The sequence below is a fragment of the Monodelphis domestica genome, chromosome 7 (genome assembly GCF_027887165.1).
Source record: "Monodelphis domestica isolate mMonDom1 chromosome 7, mMonDom1.pri, whole genome shotgun sequence".
NCBI lineage: Eukaryota > Metazoa > Chordata > Mammalia > Didelphimorphia > Didelphidae > Monodelphis > Monodelphis domestica.
In genome coordinates, this window is record NC_077233.1 from 27,044,754 (window position 1) to 27,063,861 (window position 19,108).

The 19,108-nt window shown below is 38.8% G+C and overlaps 1 long non-coding RNA gene across 1 annotated transcript in view; it reads left to right on the forward strand.

Moving 5' to 3' along the window:
• LOC103100969 (uncharacterized) overlaps nucleotides 1-19,108 on the forward strand; it is a 161,018-nt gene that overhangs the window by 97,088 nt on the left and 44,822 nt on the right. Inside the window, exon 3 of the long non-coding RNA XR_001623785.2 lies at nucleotides 17,760-17,817. This is a non-coding gene — a long non-coding RNA (uncharacterized LOC103100969). The remainder of the gene's footprint in view (nucleotides 1-17,759; nucleotides 17,818-19,108) is intronic.

The following is a 19,108-nucleotide window of genomic DNA, read 5'->3' on the forward strand; positions in this document are numbered from 1 at the left end:
CCAGAATAAACATTGCTATGCTTTCTGCTTAGCATGACCTCAAGATTACTCCGCAGCAGCCCAATGGCTCTCCCTTGCCCACTCTCTCTACTAAAAAATAGTGCTTAGAACTGAACATGTTATTCCAGATAGTGTCTGACCACAGAACACACAGCTCCACCATTCTGACCATTGTATTTTTTAAACCCTTACCTTCAGCCTTAGAATTAATACTAGGTATTGATTCTAAGGCAGAAGAGTGGCAAGGGCTAGGCAATGGGGTTAAGTGACCTACCCAGGGTCACACAGCTAGGAAGTATCTGAGACCAGATTTGAACCCAAGACCTCCTGTCTCTAGGCCTGGATCTCCATCCATTGAGCTACCAGGCTGCCCTTCAGTGTGTTTTTAATCAGAAATAACAGGGTTTAAATCTTGCTTGACACTCAGGACTTGGGCAAATCACTTGCCTTTGGTAAGCCTCAGATTCCTTATATAAAATGATGGGGTTAGACTCTGGCTTCTAAGGTCCTTCCAGCTTTGTATCTATGATCTAATTTTCCTCCCCGGTGGAAGAGGGACAAAATGGACAACATTTGCTTTTATCTAATCCTATAGGACCTTTCCCATTAGCCATAATTTATTGAAGATCACCGATGATGCTTCTGCAGTCACATCTGTTCATCATATCATCGTTCAGTAATTTTTCAGTCATGTCCAACTCTCCATGGTCCTATTTGGGTTTTCTATTCAAAGAAGCTTCAGTAGTTTGCTATTTCCTTCTCTAACTCATTTTACAGATGAGGAAACAGAGGCAAACAGGGTTCAGTAACTTGCCCAGGGGTACCTAACTAATTAAGTGTCTGAGGCTGGGTCTGACTAACAAAGATGAGTCTTCCTGATTTCAGGTCCAGTGCTCCATCCATTATACCACCTGGCTGCCCCTGCTCATCATGGTTTCCCCTTAATATTCATTCCTGTAGTTTGAGATTACATCTCATCTATTATTTAACTAAATAAAAATTTTCTTTTTACAAACAAAACCAATGCAACCAAGATTAGAAGTGAAACAACAAATTGGAATTGGGGGAAATTTATAGTGTGTCATTGATAAAGGCCTCATGTCTCAAATGATAGAGAACAGAGCCAAATGAATAATACTGGGAATTTCCCAAATGATAAATGGTCAAAAGATATGAACAGACAGTTCTCAGAAGAAATTAAAACTATCTAGAGTCATATGAGAAAATGCTCCAAATTGATTAGAGAAATAAAAAATAAAATAACTCTGAGATACAAACTCACACCTATCAGAGTGGCTAATACAACCAAGAAGAAAAATGATCAATGTTGGCAGAGATGTAGGAAAATTGGGGCACTAATTTACTGTTCTTGGAACTGTGAACTGATCCAGTCACTCTGGAGAACAATATAGAACCATGACCAAAGGAACATAAAATTATACGTATCATTTGACCTATTTACCACATCCTTATTCTAAAAAGATCAGAGGTAGGGGAAAAGGAACTACTTGTAAAAAATATTTTATTAGCTCTTTTTGTAGTGGCAAAGAACTGGAAACTGAGTGGTTGTCCATCCCTTGGGGAATGGCTGAATGAGCTGTAGTAGATGGTTGCAATAGAAAGCTATTGTGCCATAAGAAATGATGGAACAAGATGATTTCATAAAAAACATGGAAAGACTTATATGAACTGATGGAAAGTGAAGTGAGCAGAACCAGGAAAACAAATTACGTTTGTCCCCTATTCTTAGAAAACCATCACTAGGTCTTACCTTCCCCCCAGATTCTAATACTCTATATTTCTCCTTTGTTTGGCTCTTAGAAATAGATGTGAATATTTACTGCCTCTGTAATCCTTTGCCATATGGCTTTGGATCTCATGCTAAACCGAGTCTTTTCTCTCCAAAGTTTTCAATGATTTCTTTATTGCTAAATATCCCTCTCTTCTTAGGTCCTCCCTGCTCCATGACTTTGGGTGACACTGATCTCTCCTGGCTCTCTTCTTACCTGTACAATTAATCCTTTTCAGTCTTCTTTGATGGTGATGGTGGGTGTCTTCTAAGTCTATGTCCTGGCTTTTCTTTCCTTCTTACTCTAACAATCACATTTGCTCCCATGATTTTTGTCATCACTATGGAAGTGACTTCCTCCATCTCTATATCTAACTCAAGTCTTTTCTGAGCCTCAGTTCCACATAACTTCCTGATTACAGGAAATTTCAAATCCTACCATTCTTTCGGTATTCCAGGCTCCTAACCTCAGCATTAGGCTAGGCTAGGAATTCCAGCACTCAGCTCCACAGCTCATATCTTGTCCAAATTTTGCCATTTGTACTTCCACACATTTTTCACATCTGACCCCCTCTCTCCATCCTCCCAGCTACTAACCAAGTTCTCACCCTCTTCGCCTCTCACCTGGGTCATTACAATGGCTCCCTCGATATTTTCTTAACTCATGTTTTCCTTCTCCAAAATACACTCCACAAAGCTGTCAAAATGATTTCCTTAAACACAGATCTGACGGTCAGTTTCCCCCTCAATAAACTCCACCAGCGTCCTACTGCCTCTAGATTAAAATATAAACCTCTCTGTTAGGTTTTATAGCCTTTCACAACTTGGCCCCAGTCTATCTTTCTGGCCTCATTACACATTATTTCTCTTCTTATATCCATTCAGTAGTTCATCCACACTGGCCTTCTCTTTGTTCCTCATCCATAAGCCTCCATCTCCTGGGTCTGCGCCTTTGGAGTCGACGTTTTCCATATCTGGAAAGTACTTTCTCCTCTTACTTCTTAGAATCCCTCCCTTCCTGCAAGACACAGCTCAAACATCACCTTCTGTGCAATGTCTTTCCAAATCCCACCATGAGCCATTGCCTTTCCTCTCAAATGACTTTGTATTTCTTTTGTATTTATTACGTATATGCTTATTCTTTATATACTTGTCATATACTCTCTCCTAATAGATTGTAAACCCCTTAAGACCCAAGATTCATTCCCTCTCCTCTCTCCTTCCCTTCTTTTTCTTTCTTCCTCCCTCCTTCCCTCCCTCCCTTTCTTCCCTCCTTTCAACTCTATCCCTCTTTTTTTTATCTTCTTCTCTTTATCTATTTCTAGAGACAGTCTAGCATAGTGCTTAGTGGATAATATAGCTTTAATAAATACCGATGGACTGTATGATTGGTTGATTAGATAGAATCTGTTCTCAGTTCCTCATCAATTTCTCCTTTCTCTTCAGGTGCTCTGGAGATTATTCCATTAAAAACATCACTTCAAAGTCTTTATTTGTTGATTTTCATTTCAACGTTGTCCATCATACCAAAATACCATCAGGTTCTTGTAATTTTCCTTACGTGAATGTATTTTCTTATAATGGTCCTACTTTTCCTTTGCTTTTTGAATAAATGACACTCCTCCAAAGCTGTATTATAGTTTGGACTGTCATCCTACCAAGGCTCTGCAACACAATGGTATCAAGTTTGTTTCCTTGCATTAGTGTTTCTAGTTCACCCTGTTTATTATCCATACCTGATCTGTTCATGTGTAGATTTCTGAGGTCAAACAGTTTATTCCTAACTCCTTTCTTGGATTCCATCTCCTATAAAATTCCAAGTATCTCTACTACTGTTATTTTCCCTAGATTTTAGCTATCCCCTGTGATACCTAGATAGGTTGATACATGGAAGTAATTTCCTAATACCCCCACCCTTCCTGCCCTTTTCTAGGAAACTTCTGAACTCATTCATGACTCATGCTTCTACCGTCCAAACTTTGCTAACTGACCTCTTGTGTCTCCCTGCCTGTGATGTTAAAATAGGGAAATTGGTCAGGCATATCTGAGCAAAGCCTCATTCCTTCCATGTGGAATCCATTGAGTACTGATAAAGAATTGGTGTGAGCAGTTCAAGGGCCACCTCCCCACAGGATCATTGCTGGTGGCCCTTCCCCATCTTGTTATGACCCAAAGATCATCAGACCTATGGTTGGGCAAAATTTTCCTGACTGAAGTCTTCCCTTGATCCCTCCCTCCTCTGTGTTTCTGCCATGAAAGCTCCTTCTATTAGACCTTCAGATTTCCACTGAATATTAAAATATACTCTAATAAAGATATAAAACATCAGTGATCTGTCTGACTCTTTTTTGAATACCTCCTTTTTTGGTCTCCAAACCATGGAAATAGACTGGAACAGTCTATATGTTTAGTGTTTAATAGACAAAGACATAATAGTTAAAGTTAAATAAAAATGAACCTCATAAAGAAATTCAGAACCAGTTAAAGTGAATAAAGAAACAGATCATTTCTTTCCAGAGAAAACAATTCTTCCTCAGATCTCCTCCTCAATTCATAAGACAAACCTTAGGATGAGTGACAAAAACCTGAAATTGGACAACTGCTTCCATGTTTACAGGACAGCTGCTTGATGACATCATAAACCAGGAAAATTGCCCTGCTGTGGAGGGAATAAGCAGATGAAAAGGAAGGGAATTTATAATGGAATATGTGAACTTAACATTTTTTTCTGTCTCCTCCTATATATCCTTCTTAGTTAGGTTCACGCAGAGATGAAGTTACATATGTATATGTTTAGAGAGAACTTGCCACGTAAGACATAACAACATGATTGAGACATGAAATAATGAAGGCTAAGTTTTTCAAGATTTGTTTTGGTTGCTTGCCTGCCTGCCAAAGTTGGGGTTGGGAGATTCCACAAGGGAGTAAATCGAAACATTGTACAATGCCCACTCTCCCACCAAAGGACAGAATCTAAATGCCAAGAAAGTGCCAATGGGCATCACCTTAGCATCTTTCTTAATTTTAAATGTGTACTTCTGAAATCTGGAATGTTGGCAAAAGGTTTGAGCCTTTAATACAGAGTGCCTGAGTAGAGCTCTGGGAAACTCAAGAAGGGATCAAAGTCAAGGCCAATTAATTAGAGGTTCCATCATTGCTATAGTTACTGGCAAAGTCAGGTTCTAAATGGCCTGGGATAAAGCAGGAAAATGGAGGCCCTGAGGCATTTTGGAAAAGTCCATGCAAGGAGAAAAAGAGAATAATTATTGCAAGAAGAGAAGCTAGAAGTATCTGAGTGACTCTAGTCAGTCTGTTAGTCAATAAACCTTTTTAATGTATTTGTTATGTACCTGGTAGAGCAGTAGATGAATGTTGGGCTTGGAATCAAGAAGATTCACTTTCCTGAGTTCAAATCCAGCCTCAGACCCTTACTAGTTCTGTGACCCTGGGCAAATCACTAAACTGTTTGCCTCAATTCCTCATCTGTCAAATGAGCTGGAGATGGAAATGGCAAATGACTCTAGTGTCTTTGTTGAGAAAACCCTGAAATGGGATCATGAAGAGTCAGGCATAACTGAAGAACATATGTGCCAGACCTAAGTGCTGGGGGGCCACAAATACCAGAAGAGAAAGACAATTCCTACCCTCAAAGAACCCCCTCCTCTGCATATTAGAAATGAATGAATATGATATTTCCTTGGAAATATTGACGTCAACTCAAGAATAAACCAATATCATCATCCCTCCCTCATAGGCAACCATTAAGTTAGACATAATTTCTACCACCTAATTCACTTCTCCTGAAAGGTTTCCAGGCTTTAGGTTTCTCTTGTCATGCCGTGATTTGAGTTGTCTCATTTGGGAATCCTTAACACGATGAATGTAAATGGTGAAAGAGCCCTCCACTTTGTGTTTCCAGGATAATCATCCCCCCCCTCCCCATAGTGGAAGCACAAATGCACACATTAATTTGTTAGACCCATATGGATGATGAATTGCCCCAACAATTTCCATCAGTCTCAGGTAGAAGAATACCAGAGAGAAAATAACAAGCTGATTACTGATACAAAGCAAATTGGCCGCTTGAATGAAGGTTCAGTGATTAGAATGACAGATGATATGATGGAGGTCGTCATCAATGTCTATTCTTAATGATTAGTCCCATTGCTAGGGACCAGCTTCCATCCCTTTCTTTCTTTGCCTGCTGATGATTTTAGATGAGTTTGACATTATTTTGCAGATGCCACTGGTACTTCCCAAACTGGTGAACAAACAACTTTGATGTACTAATGATGAACTCTAGTTAAGCTTCAGAGCACAGAGATAACAAATCCTCCAAATTTGTCTTTGAAATGTTTCTATATGAAACGAATTCCTGGCTGGCTGGGTTTTGATTATGTCTCTCTTTAAGTCAACCTTCAGAGTGTGTTGGTTTGGAGAAGGGTATTACTTGAAAGTATGAATTACAAGGATCTTCTGGGTTGGATCAAATGAGATAGTCCAGGTTAATCACTTTGCAAATCTTAAAGTACCATATTTATGCATTATTTAGCATCGTTATTATTTTTAATAGTGATGATGTGAATTCAAATTTGAAATTTGGGGGAGAGGTTACCATGCAGAGAGGCTGGGTCATAATCTATTGTTTGCCTAATAAATACAACAACATAGAGGCAGTATGATTGGGACATTGATTGGTCCTGGGTTCCGAAAGACCCAAACGCAAGTCTCCCCTTTCACATTATTTGTGTGACTAAGGGCAACCCAACTTCTTTGTGTCATAGGCAAATACCAACTAATTCATAGACTGGTCAGATCCTGCTGATGGAGGGAATTCCCATCCTGGAGCACACTGATAACATCACAGATTCTTTGTGTATTTGTCTAAATAATAGAAAAATCACGAGATTAAAGTTGATACGTGATCTTTACTACCAGAGTTACTGAATAGGATTAATCTACCAATATTCATTGAGACACTGTCTCAGTTGACTGGTAGTTACTGGAGGAAAAACGAAAAGATGGAACCCAACTCCTGTCCTTAAGAAACTTGCCATGGAAATGGGGAGAGGATGTGTAAAGTCATGAACATATAATTAACCGTTGTTCTGTTGTTTCAGTTGTGTCCAACTCTTTGGGACCTCAGTGGATTTTCTTGGTAAAGATATATGAGAAAACAAATCAGGTTAAGTGATTTGCCTAGGATCACACAGTTAGGCGGAGTCTGAGATCAAATTTGAACTCAAGTCTCCCTGATACCAGGCCAGGTGATTTATCTACTGAACCACCTCGCTGCTCCATAATTATAGCATGATACAGTCAACATCGAATGTCTATTGAGAAGTATATGCAATAAATATTATTGAGGGTTAGTGATGTACTTTATTTGAGTACACTCATTTGATGCATTCATTTGAACCTTACAACAATCTTGGGATCGATTTTGCACTTGAGGAAACTGAGGCACCAGACTTGCTCAGGCCACATAGCTAATAAGTGACAAAGGCCAAATTTGAACTTAAGTTTTCCTTACTGCAAGCCCAGAGCACCATCTACTTTGCCACCTGGCTGTTTGAAATGATAAAATGTTATGGAGAAAATATATTTGAGAATCACATAAAATTTCTACATTAATCTAGCTTTCTTGACAATAACTTTATTAATAATCACACTCAATTTTCACCTTCTTTCATGTAATTGCTATGAATGACAGTGTTTTTGTTCAGCAGAAGTAAAAGGGAGCTGTTGAAGGGAGAGACCCTCCAGAAGGCATTTTCCATATAAAATCCAGGCAGCAAAACTGCTCAGGAAGCACTTTATAATTTATATTCATATTAATGATTTGAAGTCTAACCTAATAATTCATGGAGATCTATGGGATAAGAAAGGATTATGCTATAATCAAAATAAGTTGTTTTAAGATCAATTTTCTTATGACCAATGCCATTTCCATTTATTATATTGCAAGTAAATGCCTTCTAGTTAGTTAACTTTGCTATATCCTTGAGGCAAGCATGAATATTCTTTCGTTCATGAACTATAAATGGAGATTTTTCTAAAAAGAAACTATAAACAAGTGTGGTTTAATAGTCTTGATGAGGGGAAAAGAATAATAGCTCAAGGCTCTCGTTTCTTTTCTCTTCCTGGGAGGTATCTGCCCCATGTCACTAAAATGCTGATCAGCACCATTCAAGAACAGAACAAAGACATATTCAATCATGCAACATTCATGTGTCCTCTATGTGTAGAATATTGCACTGAGGACTGAGCGCTTGGGGTAGGATGCAAAGTTTTAGAGAAAATGTGGTTGCTGCCCTCCTGGTGGGTACCACATAGCATGAAACGTGGTCTTTATTTTGCTTCTCTTTCCCAACTTGATGGAATTCCTTGCTACTTTGCTTAGGTTCAGAGTGGCATGTTTGGGGGAATGGATTATGGAACTTGACAGCTTGAGCCCCACTCAGTTCATTCATCTTCTCTTATTCACTCATCCATTTAGTCATTATTTGAGTGGTCCAGCACTGTGCAATGAAATTAAAAACAAACATCCAACCAAAAACCAGTTCCCGACCTCAAGATGCTTACTTTCTTTTGGGGAAAACAAAGACCCAGATAAATAAACAATATATACAAAATACAGTGTGCCTTCAATAGCCCCCTTTATCTGACATCTTTACTGGTTCCTCCAGTGCCAAGAGTCTTTTCCCCACTCCATCCCCAAATGGTTTATATTTATAGAGTAGAGATGTATTCCTCATTACTCATTATCTACTTCAATAAAATGTAATCTCCTTAAGGGCAGGGCTGGCTTCATTTTATGAAGCATGGTGCCTGACACATAGTAGGCAATTAGTCAATTCTGGTCAATTAATTGATCTATAGCACTTTCATTTATGCCTACCTTCAAGACACAGATGGTGGAACCTTATCATATAGGCAAAAGATAGAAATAGCTAACATTCCTGTCACATAGTAAGGACTAAACAAAGATTGTTGACTTGGATGAGAGTCGGGATGTAAAAAGATTTTGACAGGCTAGAGAATTGGACCAGACTTAATAAAATGAAATTCAATAGGGATAAATGTAAAGCCTTACACTTGCATTTTTTTCTTAAATCAGCTTTAAGAGATGGGAGAGAAATGATAGCAATTTGCTAAAAAGGAGCTGAGAATTATGCAAACTGTAAGGTCAATATGTGTTGATAATGAGATGTGGCAGTCAGAAAACTTAATGCAATCTTGGACTATGATAAGAATGGCTTCTAGAAATAGGAAGATAATGGCCCCTCGTCAGGCAACATCTAGAATAGGGATTCTGAATTTTTTCTGTGTCCTAAACCATTTTGTCAGCAGCCTGGTGAATCTTATTAAAACAGAATGTTTTAAGTGCATAAAATAAAATACTAGGATTATGAAGAAAACCAATTATAATGAAATGCAGCGATCAAAATACTTTGAAAAAATGCTAACGCACATTAGGTTGAATACCCATCATCACATTTATGAGGACATTGGTAAGTTGGGCATTGTACAGGATCGGCAACCAAATGGTAAATGACCTTTATTCTATATATTCAAGATGGGTTTACTTTCTAATGCATTTTAAAAATAGGAGGGAACCCTCCAAATCCATATTCATGATGAATAGGATTTCCTCTTTAAGGAAGAAAAAGTATATTAATTTTTTTAGTTCCTTGTTGAAGCTTCATTTTGTCAGGTTATAAATAGAATTAAGCATAACTGTCAATTTGAAAACTGGAATGGCTCTCTACCAAACTCTAGTATCCCCAATTATAGCCCTTAAATCTGATCCTTCTCTCATTTGAAAAATAGCAAGGGAGGTGGGAAATGGGATACATGAGCCCCAGAGTAAAGCTCATGGCATCACAAATTTTGAGAACGGGGAGGGACTTCAGAGATAATCCAGACCAATTCCTTCATTTTACAGATGAGAAAGCTGGGGTCCAGAGATGGGAAGTGACTTCTCTAAAGTTGCCCAGATTTTAAGTAACAGAACTGGAAACCAATCCAGGTCCTCTGACATAAAATCTGGTGCCATTTCCTCTGAATCATGCTGACCCTCTCCAAATAGATCTCAAGAGTAGGAGTGATGAATTAAGAACTTTGCTCTACCTCTCTCCTCCTTCGGGACATCCTCCCCAGTGTATTTTCTCTCTCTTAAGAAGGCAAATTTTTTTGTATTCACTTATCTTGGTAATGTCAGAACTGAATGTAAACTCCTTAAGGGCAATCATCCTGTCTTTGTATCCTGTATACTTAAAATAGGGATTCAAATGGTTTTAGATTCCACTGAAGCACTGAGTATAACCATTCATTCTTTCTTTTTTAAAAAATTTTGATTAATTAAGAAAAATTTTCCATGGTTATCTGATTCATATTCTTTTTCTCCCCTCTTCTCCCCCTCCCCCCTCTCCATAGTCAACGTGCAATTCCACTGGTTTTACATGTGTCATTGATCAAGACCTATTTCCATATTATTGATATTTGTACCAGGGCAATCATTTAGACTTTACATCCCCAATCGTGTCCCCATTGACCCTTGTGATCAAGCAGTTGTTTTTCTTCTGCGTTTCTGCTCCCACAGTTCTTCCTCTGGATGTGGATAGTGAATAACCATTCATTCTTTCGACAAAATTACAATAAATACTAATAGATCACTAATTCTTCCTCTCTAGAGCTCCCACTAAGGGAGGTTGCTGTTACCTCATCTGGGAAGGAACAAGGAAATGAATAAAGATGCATGTGGATTTTTACTGAACCAACTCAGGCAAAGAACTCAGTCTGGAGACCTTAATCAGTCTATTGTTATTGAGTCAAAGCATTGCTACCATCTAGTAGTTCAGGCATCACATGTATTGACTCACTGTCCTATCACAGGAATTTTACAAGACTAGGATTTGTCATTCTTCACCTTTCACCATCAAGAACTCAATTGTCTGGCAAAAGTTCCCAGGAAACCAAGAAACCATGGATATTACAAGGCCCCTTCAATTTTGTGTTCTTCCATTGTAAGTCAAAGTTTGAAGATGAAGTCTACTTTCCTTTTGGCTGCTCATATAATTTCAGAAATCTTTGATCAATTCACCAAATCTACTCATTTAACAGTCGTTTATTAAGCCACTACTATGTTCAACACACTTTGATTAGCATTGGTGATTCAAAGACAAAATAAAATATGTGTTCTGAAGGATATTAGAGATATAACATCATCTGTTTATAAATTTAGAGAGAAAAGGGCTCAGAGGCAGCCCTGATTGACTTATTGGCTAGAACATTGGGTGTAAAGTCAGGAAGATCCGAATTCAAATCCAGTCTCAGACACTTACTTATGGTTATGTGACCCTAGGCAAGAAACTAACCACCGTTTGCCTCAGTTTCCTCAACTTTGAAATGGAGATAAATTAGCACCTACCTCTCAGTGTTGAGAGGATAAAATGAGTTAAAATTTATAATGAATTTAGCACAGCGTGTGGAACACTGTAAATGCTTAATAAATATCCCCTCCTTTCTTTTCTCTCTTAGAGGTTGTTTAGTATAACTTCCTCATAAATATTAACATATGCAACTAAAACTTGTATACTCTGGCCCCACTCTCTCAAGGCTGACTGCTACTATTCTCCTCAGATTCTAGAGTACTCTGAGGGATTTATGGGTATCTCTTCTCTACTGCTTTTAGCTGGAGTCTCCCAGTAAGGGTTTCCACTCCTCGTTCCATTTAGCTATTTAATAGATTGGTTTTTCTAAAGAAATAGATACTTCAATGTTGATTTGATCAGGGTTCTAGGATGGAGGAGTTCAGAGGGGGTTGGAAAGCTATCCAGAAGATAGTCAGGGAATAGGAAATGACACCTGCATGAAATGGTGGATTAGGTGAGACAATCACCAAGAGGGCAACTGGGCCAATATTTGGAGATTTATAGGCTAAAAATCTCCAGAACATAATTCTGGTTCAGGTAACAATGTTACTGTAAAGGCTATTGAGAAGATGGCCGGGGAGTGAGGAGAACAACCCTCTGATGTACTGGGAGCAAAAAAAGAATTTAGAGGGGACAGTGAGGTGGTTCAGTGGATAGACTTAGAGATGAGAGGTCTTGGTTCAAATCTGGCCTCAGACATTTCCATGCTGTGTAACCCTGGGCAAGTCACTTATCCCTCATTGCCTAGCCCTTACCACTCTTCTGCCTTGGAACCAATACTTAATACTGATTCTAAAATGGAAAGTAAGGATTTAAGAAAGAAACAATGAATGAGTTGGCTGGGTGAATGAAGAAATAGAGAGAGAGAGAAGTACTCCAAGAAGGTGGAAGGGACCAAATTATAGAGAGCCTGAAATACAAGTCTAAAGAGTTTGAACTTCTTCTGCCAGACTGTGAGGAGCTTTAGAGATTTTTAAACAGAGGTAGCGGGTGCAAGGTAATATTTGAGGAATAAGAATTTAGCAGGTCTGTAAGAAGGGAAATTGGCCCTAAAGAGACCCATCGCAGCAGGTGTACATAGGACGAAAACCAAAACTTTAAATAGAATCTAATAACAATTTATAACCAGTGACATTCTTCTAGGAGGTTGCTACTTAAACTTCATTAGAACAGAAAGGCCTTTGAAGGACTGCTAATTAGGCATTTTTCATTTCACTTTTACTTCTGTTATATATCTGCTAGCAAAATCGCAAGACTTGGGACAATCCTCTTGTTGATGGCCATCTTTGCTAATATAGAAGCTTTTCCTGTTGCTACCTAATGTCTGCTCCTGTAACTACTTCTCTCACTGGATCCGGGAACTCAGGCTATTTCATTATCCCAGCTGTTCCCAAGCTTTTATACATCCACTTTGGTATAGTCTTTGGCTTAAGATCAGGGAGGAAAAAAACACAAAAGAGGAAATCTAAAACTAGACTCAGTCTTGCCCAAAGAGGATATGTGCATTAGAGGTGCACATAGGGATGGGACCAGCTGCTCCATTCTCTAACCATCTTTCAGGAAACTCTTCATAAAAGTCCAGCTCTATTTGAAGTTATAAAGGAAGAGAAAGGATGATGGTTGAGTAGGCGAATCCTCTTTGTACAGCTTCTGAGTCCTAAGCTTGTTCGGTACCCCAGTTAATAATGCCACTCTTCATCAACTCAAATTGCAAACATCTCAGTGATGAGTCATATACAGACAGAAACAAGCAGGCTAAACTGCCAGGTAGTCACCAGAATCAGAAATGGCTACTCCAAGTATGTCTCTATGTTTTAAATTATTTATGTAGTAAGGATGTGAAAACTGATTGGCATCTTTAGGTTTGTAGTTCAGGAGGACTGGCATTCCTATATCAGCCTTGAACTTGGAACTCTCACTCTTTCTTTTTTTTAATTTGGAAAATTTTATTTAATTAATTCATTTAGAATATTTTTCCATGGTTACAAGATTCATGTTCTTCCCTTCCTCTCCCTTCAACCCCCTCCAGTAGTCAATGTGCAATTCCACTGGGTTTTACATGTGTCATTGACCAAGACATATTTCCATATTTCTATAGTATTGATAATTGCCGAAGGGTGATCGTTTAGAGTCTATATCCCCAATCATGTCCCCATTGACCCTTGTGATCAAGCAGTTGTTTTTCTTCTGTGTTTCTACTCCCATAGTTCTTTGGATGTGGATAGCTTCTTTCTCATAAGTCCCTCAGAACTGTCCTGGATCATTGCATTGCTGCTAATAGAGAAGTCCATTACATTCGATTGTGCCACAGTGTATCAGTCTCTATGTATGAGGTTCTCCTGGTTCTGCATCAATTCCTGGAGGTTGTTCCAGTCCCCATGGAATTCCTCCACTTTATTATTCCTTTGAGCACAATAGTATTCCTTCACCAACAGATGCCGCAATTTGTTCAGCCATTCCCCAATTGAAGGGCATCCCCTCATTTTCCAATTTTTTGCCACCACAAAGAGTGCAGCTACGAATATTTTTGTACATGTCTTTTTCCCAATTATCTCTTTCTCTCACTCTCTTTGACCAGGGTAGTGGGATTAAATCAGACTCTAGGTTTCTTAAATGGAGACAGTGTGAGAGACAGACTGAAAAGAAGGAATAGGAACCTCAAGAACTGAACCAACCCTATTGCTGGGGTTAGCCTCCTTAGCTCCAACCAGAACTTAATAAACTGAGTTGAAAAGAATTGATGGCATAGGGCAATGGAGGAATAGACCAAGTAAAATGGAGACCAACACCTCTCCTACCCTTCAACTGCATCTCAGAGCATAAGACTCAGGCTGAAGATACTGGTTGTGCTTTTCCCCACACCTCCATCAAAAAGTGAAGGAAGTTAAAAAATAAAAAAAGGTCTAACCCCCCCCCCCCATTTCCCCCTTCTGTGACTATTTGGTTATAAATATTTTTTTTATATTCTGCTCATTTATATTACCTAAACATTTCTTATACTCTTATTTTTTCCTCAGACATAAAGAATTTAGCTAAAAATAAGTATAAATTTAAATTAGGGCAAAGAGACAAACTTCTGCCTAATAGGAGAAATTTTAAAGGGACCTATTTATTTTAAAAAATGCTTATAGCAGTTCTTTTTGTGGTGGCAAAGAATTGGAAACTGAGGGGATGCCCATCAATTAGGGAATGGCTGAACAAATTATAAGAAATAATGAGCAGGAGGATATATAAGAAAAACCTGGAAAGATCTACATGAACTGATACAAAGTGAAATGAGCAGAACCAGGTTAGGACAGTGTACAGAATAACAGCAATATTGAACAATGATCACCTATGAATGACTTAGCTATGCTTAGCAATACAATGATCCAGGACAATTCCAAAGGACATATGGTGACAAATGTTCTCTACCTATAGAAAAAGAGTTGATAGAGGGGGGCATCTGGGTAGCTCAGTGGATGGAGAGCCAGGCCTAGAGACAAGAAGTCCTAGGTTCAAATCTGGCCTCAGACACTTCTTATCTGTCTGATTCTGTGCAAGTCACTTAACCCCCATTGCCTAGTCCTTACTACTCTTCTGCCTTGGAACTAATATATGGTATTGATTCTAAGATGGAAGGTAAGGTTTTAAAAAAAAAGAACTGATAAAGTCTGAATGAGATTAAAGTATATTATTTTTCATTGTATTTTTGTGGGGTTTGTTTTATATGAGTCTTCTTCTACAATATGACCAAGGTGGAAATATGCTTTACATAATTGCAAATGTATAGCCTAGATCAAAATTTTTGCCATTTCAGAGAGGAGGGTGTGTGAAGGGAGTGAGGGAAAGAATTTGGAACTCAAAGTTTTGGAAAATGAATGCTAAAAATTGCTATTACATATAATTAGAAAAAGAAAATATTATATATCAAGAAAAATAAAAGATGAAAATTTCCTAACTGGGGGCTATGAGCTATTGTAATTCTGCTACTAGCTTTTCATCGGATATAAATTCCATAAAACAGCAAAGGGGCAAACCACATAAGTCTGACGGGTAATTTTATTATCCCCAAGATTAAAAATGAACTGATATTTGTGACACAGTAGTGGATTAAATTTCCAGAGATAAAGAGAGCAAAAAGGAGAGGGCAATGAAATGTACCACTGTAAGTTTTAAAAATATTGTGGCCAGGGGTGACTGCATCCCCCAGCATGCCCCAGGGGTCCCTCCCCGCTACTTCCTGGTGTGGGATTGGTTTTGCCTGGGAAGGGACCACGCCCCCCACTTCCGAGCACCGGATTGGTCTACATAAAGACCAATCCCGAGCCAAGGAAGGGGGTTAGCCTGTAGTTAATTTCAGGCTAGGGAAACTCCAGGTGTTTTTTCTTTAAATACAATTTTTGAAAGATCAAAGTGAGGTAGTGTTCTTTCAACTCTACACCCTTAGGAAATTGTATCCTCCACAAGGCAAGTGGAAGAAGGTTTATAACCACAGTCATGATCTTTCATCAACCAATTAGAGTGAATGCCCCTTCAGGGTAAGTTTTCTTTAATTTTGCTCTTTGTATCGTAGGCTCCTAGCCCAGCACCTGTTTCCATAGCAGGCAAGGCGACAACCATTTATTAAGCACTTACTCTATGCCAGGCACTGAGCTGAGTGTGAGAGATACAAATAGTAATGAAAAAGAAAAGAGTGTTTGCCTCAAACAGCTTACATTCTAATGGAAGAAGACATATAAAAGGGAGTTGGGCAGGGGGAAGAAGGTCCTCCTATAAAGAAATGATGCTGAAATCAAGAAGGACTGAAGCAGTCAAGAGAGGAATGAAAAGTGGTAGTTTTGGGTTCTCCCAGGTCCTATGAGGAACTTACCACTGAAAGAAGGGAGCTGGCATGGCAGGAAGATATTTTAGGATGAAAAGGCTAAAAGGAAAGATGCACTATCCAGGATAAAGTAGCTCCAAATGTTAAGGGAAATTTCAGGGTGATGATAGTAATGTAGTAAAATTTGAAATTTGAATCTCTTTCAAATAGTGATTTTTTTGCCAGGGATCTCAGACTAGTGTCCCCATTCAATGCTCCACACTTCAGGTTCATTCCTACCTCGTTTCCTTTGCTCACTCTCATTTTCCCAGTCTGTTATTTTGTTTGCCATCAATCCATATCCTGCCTTGCCTTCAAGGTCCAGGTCTAATCTCTTAGGTTTAGTGGAAAAATCCCTGAATTTAAAATAAGATCTGGGTTTGAATCCTGCATTTACTGCTTGTTTACTTTATCTGTTCAACCTTAGGCAAGTCAGTTCATCTCAATGGACCTCAGTTTCTCCACCTGTAAAACAAAGGCACTGGATTAGACAATTCCAGACTTCATTTCAACTCTTAATTTCTAATCTCCCATTAAGCCTTCTCTAATTTCTCAAAATTCCATAATCTTTGTCTTCTCTGGACTCTGTTTTCTCTTTCTAGTCTATCCCACATTGCTTAGCCCATAATCGTTTCCAAATTGTTTCCTTTCTGTGGGATTTCCCTCTTTAACTAGAGTCATTAGCTTGTAAATTCTGTGGGGGGAGAGATGATAGTTATATATTTTTGTGCTGCCTATCGTATTTAGCACAGTGCTGAGCACATAGTATGAGCTTGTTGATGCAAGGAGTATATGGGGAAAAAAAACTGGCTGAAATTTTAGCCAGGCTGCATTTGGAAACTGCATCATGTCTTGGAGGCCACGATGGGACTATTTATTATACTCCCAGCAGAGATCATGCTGCTTCTAAAGGGGCCTAATCTACTCTCATGTCATTGGTTATGTTCTGGGGGGAAATCTGGCTCAATGTGTGTTTATTATTATATTGATTTGTTATTATTCAAGTTATTATTGTACATAATTATGACCCGATTCTCCAGTCCTGGGGTCAGATTCACATTGTACACCACTCCAGGGGGAAACTCGGAGATGGTTACAAAGGATATAAACTTGAGCTTATCTTGCCTGAACTCTGATTGACTTCTCTGGGATGGCAGGCTCAAGCTATAAATGTTTTACAAAATAAAAAGTGAACAAAGACACTTATGAAATGCGTGCTTAGACGCTATGTTGTTTCAGGGAGGGTACCGGCTTTGATTCTTGGGATTGTACGGATCCGTGGTGATTGGCTAGAGCTAAGATTGTGGTCGTGTCATATGAGGATGGTGTGTTTGGATGAACTGGATAATGCTGAAGAGGCAGCTGCTGGAAATCTGCAGGCTCTGGGGTGTGTCCACATGAGCATTTTAACAGCAGGCGGTTTTCACTGGGCTTTCCAAAATTACTTCTCTGGACCAAGTTAAGACAGGCTCTCACGGCAGAGAAATCTCACCCTAGAACTACATTAAGCTATATTCATTGGTGAGTACCAATGAAGAGCCACCGTGCCATCCAAATATCCTTGTAAGCTCGGCAGACGTAGATTTTTCAATGGGAGAGTCCATATAGTGTTCATTATTAGAACATGGCAGTAGGGTAAAATCTGGGCACTTGTAACTTCAACCCAGTGCTGCATTTTTTCTCTTTCTAGATCTCATGCCATGGCCCAGTGGAGAGAGCTTATAGCGGAGGGACCTCAAGTCAAAAAGGTGAGACCTCAGATTCCATGTCCTCCCAAATCCAAGATTTCTGCTGTCTGCACCGCCATCTTCCTAGTGTCTTGGGTTCACCAGCCCAGAGTCATCCTCGACTCTTTCCTCTTATGAACTCTCATTTCCAGTCAGTTCCCAAGTCTCAAGTTCTCACATCTTTTCCTTTCTCTTTACTGATTTAGCTGCCATCTAGTTCAGGACTTTATCAGTTGCCATCAGACCCATTTCAGTAATCTCCTAATTGAATGGATCTCCCCTTCTTTAATCCATTCTCTCCACCTGCCAAATTGTTATTCCTAAATCATATATCTGACCATCCTAAAAAAAAAAAATATATGGTTCCTAATGGCCTCAAAAGCAAAACCTTCTACAGTGTGACTTCCAAAACCTTCTTTTAAAGACTTCCAAAATACAGCTTCTGTCTACTTTTTTCAATTATTTTCACCAACTCTCTGTTCCTATCAAACTAACCTTTTGAAAATTTTTAGGTTATTTCTCATTTGTGGGCCTTTGAACAGACTCATTTATATCTAGAATGCCTTCCCCTTCTTGCTACCTCAAAGAATCTTTGATTCTTCCTTCAAGACCTAGATGAATGTTATCCCCCATTTGAGGACTTTCATTATGTCCTAAATTATTAGTGCTCTCTTCTGAGACATGCTCATAAATGTTTAACAACCAGCTTTCCAAAAAAAAAAAGTGCCCATAACATGCTTTTAAACTTAATCTCCATTACTTACATTTTCTCCATCTCTAGACCATCAATAAAACAATAAATCAAACCCAGATTTATAGTTTTTGACAATTTCCAAGGTGTAAACACTCACATTGAGAATTTAACAATTGGCTTAAGCCAGTTGAAGATAATTCTAGCATAACTTTGCCATTCTCCCCCTTCAAATTTCTTCGCATTATTTTAAAAATATTTTATATTTACTTCTCAGGACTTGCCAGTAAAATATAAACTCATTCAGGGAAGGTGTTTTGTTGTTTTTTTTTCATTTTGGCTTTGTGTCCTCAGTGTTTACACAATACTTTGTGTATTTTTATTGTTATTCATTCATTTTAGTCATCCCCAACTCTTTGTGACTCCATCTGGGATTTTCCTGGCAAAGATACTGGACTGATTTGCCATTTCCTTTACCAACTGAGGCAAACAGGGTTAAGTGACTTGCTCAGGGCTACATACATACCTAGTGAGTGTCTGAGGTTGGATTTGACTCAGGTATTTCTCACTCCAGACCTGGAACTCTATCCACTGCTCTACTGAGATGCTTTGCATATAATA